At 46.8% G+C, this 2,956-nt stretch overlaps 1 pseudogene; it reads left to right on the forward strand.

The window, feature by feature from the left end:
- The first annotated feature begins 2,156 nt into the window (after window positions 1-2,156).
- LOC147098685 (U4 spliceosomal RNA) lies at window positions 2,157-2,325 on the forward strand (annotated as a pseudogene).
- Window positions 2,326-2,956: the final 631 nt, after the last annotated feature.

Here is a 2,956-nt window from a genome sequence, read left to right on the forward strand (position 1 = left end):
TTCGCGATATCTCCGTCACACTTCGGTGGTCACACTTTATCACGCTTCCCAAGATTTCTGTGTAGCACTTCAAATAAAAGTATATATTTTTTTAAAAAGGACAAAAGAAATCTCGTCATTCTCTGCTTGGTTTCTTCCGACCTCTGACTGACCTCTGGATCTTCCCGAGAGCAATGAGCCTCTAAGTGACCTCAGGAGGACACATCTTAAAGGGACACACCAGTGTTACACACAGCGACACCTGAGCGCCAGTAATGGGTTACATGGCATCCAACAGCATGTTCTCCAGTTTACCATTTGCAACACGACAGGAGAGAGGCCAATGAGTTATCTAATAAAAACATTTAAACGACTTTGAAACACTATCTTTGCTTGCCCATGCACTGATAACTGGAATTGTCAAAAAAAAACTGCTGGTGAGATGAGAAAGCTTTGCTTGAAATATCAAGAATTTTCAAGTTAATTATTGTTCAGTTTCACTTCGGCTGGTCCTGAGTATGAAAGGCGATGACCTTTGGGATCCATCATCCGAGAATATATAATTGGTAATGAAGACAGACTATGGATCTTTTGCAATGGGTATTGATCAAATCACAAGGAGACAAAATGTAATTTAATGAAATCTGATGCAATTTCGCTGGCTTGATAAAGTTACTCCGGTAACACGTTCTTCGAAAAGACAGACACCGAGATGTTATAAAATAGGTCAAAATGCAACATTAATCGAATTCACACTTTGGGTGAGGGAAGTGGCTTCGAGTGAAACGGTAATGATTCGCTCGCACTGCGATGTCAGCGCTAAGCAGCTTCCGCAGCACTAAACCGGTGGGAGCACACCCCAGGTGTTACAAAAACATAGAAACATAGAAGATAGGAGCAGGAGTAGGCCATTCGGCCCCTCGAGCCTGCTCCGCCATTCAATGAGATCATGGCTGATCATTCAAATTCAGTACCCTGCTTTCTCTCCATATTCCTTGATCCCTTTAGCCTTAAGAAATATATCCAAATCCTTCTTGAATATATTTAATGAATTGGCATCCACTGCCTTCTGTGGCACAGAATTCCACAGGTTCACCACTCTCTGGGTGAAGAAATTCCTCCTCATCCCTGTCCTAAATGGCTTACCCCTTATCCTTAGACTGTGACCCCTGGTTCTGGACTCCCCCGCCATCGGGAACATCCTTCCTGCATCTAGTCTGTCTAGTCCTGTTAGAATTTTATAAGTTTTGATGAGATCCCCTCTCATTCTTCTAAACTCCAGCGAGTACAAGCCCAATCGACCCAATCTCTCCTCATACGCCATTCCTGCCACCCCAGGTATCAGTCTGGTGAATCTTCGCAGCACTACTTCCATGGCAAGAACATCCTTCCTCAGAACACCCTTACGACCTGGATTGATTCCGAGTCTCGCTGCACTTGGAGCTGGTGTCAGCCCGGGCCCTGACACTCGATCCAGGCCGCGTCTGTACTAGAACTGTGGCATCGGAGCAAATCGAAACCGCATCGCTCGGCCACGTACCTGCGCCTGACAAGCTGGCGAAAGTGGCTGACACGTTACGGGCTCGACGTCACCTTTGCTCGCAGTAACCACTGTTAAATAAATCTGAGAGAGGCCGTGGCTGTCTTGTTGGTGCTCCATCTCCAAATAGCTGCACTAGCCCAGGTCCATCGTGTATCTGAACTGTTGCTCGTGTTAAAAAAATTAAACATCAAGATTTGTGAAGTTGTTTAAAAGTTAGCCCTGGCCCCATTGTTAGTTCTCGCCTTCAATTAAAGTTGGAACTGGGTAACAGGTATATTTGTACTTCTCCATATTGACCGACATTTATCTTATCACACCAGGCATGTTCTGGCTCAGGGGGCATGGTGACTATAAAAGGAAAGAGTGTGGCTACACGCCACCACTGGACACAATCCGCTCACGGCGGTACGGACAGTTTAAGCAGACGCCCCCAACCGGGGGCCCTTTCCTCCAGCAACTTGTTTCCCACAGGGACAGGCTGCCGGGAGCACTTCCTGTCTGGGGAGTATTTAAGTCAGGCGCGGGCTCTTCCAGTTCCTGTTTTGCCATGAGGCTGAAATAAAAAGCTGTTCTGTTTTACTAGCTCTGGTCTCGGCTCCCACGTTTGCCGCGGTATCTCAACAAGAGCTGCATTTACTTTGTGCAGTGGCAGTATTGTAGCTGATGGGGTTTAACCGAGGGGCAAGTATTGCTTATTGAAAACTTCTCCTAATACCCGGCTTTGACAACTTGAAAAATGTCACGCATTTCACAACCACCGGACGTCCCAAAGCGTTTTACAGCCAATGAAGTACTTTTGAAGTGTAGTCACTGTTCTAATGTAGGAAACGCGGCAGCCTATTTGCGCACAGCAAGCTCCCACAAACAGCAATGTGATAAACGGCCAATCTGTTTTTAGCGATGTTGATTGAGGGATAAATATTGACCAGGGGATAACTCCCCTGCTCTTCTGTGCATGTGCCATGGGATCTTTTAGGTTTACTGTGAGAGGGCAGACAGGGACTCGGTTTAACATCTCAGCTGAAAGACGGCACCTCCAACAGAGCAGCACTCCCTCGGTACTGCACTGGGAGCGTCAGTCTAGGTTTTTGTGCTCAAGTCTCTGGGGTGGGACTTGAACCCACAACCTTCTGACTCCGAGACGAGAGAGTGCGACCCACTGAGCCACAGCTGACATTCAGCAATCCTAGACGAGCAAAGTTCGCTTTGGCGACTAAAAGATTGGACCCTGTTGTGGGAACGTGCTATTTTATATCAATCTCCTCTGTTAACTAAGAGCTGGCGAGCTTTGAGTGAGTTCATTCAATGCCAGTGAGGCAATACGGACACCAGCAAAGTTTCGCTTATTCAAAGTTCAGTCCTCCAGAAAAGGTGAAATAATTACAAAACCGGCGAACTGGGAAATGAAGTCTATCGAGTACACAGCCCCTGAGC

Source organism: Somniosus microcephalus, chromosome 29 (genome assembly GCF_052327205.1).
Source record: "Somniosus microcephalus isolate GS21.2 chromosome 29, FLI_Smic_1.0, whole genome shotgun sequence".
Classification (NCBI taxonomy): Eukaryota; Metazoa; Chordata; class Chondrichthyes; order Squaliformes; family Somniosidae; genus Somniosus; species Somniosus microcephalus.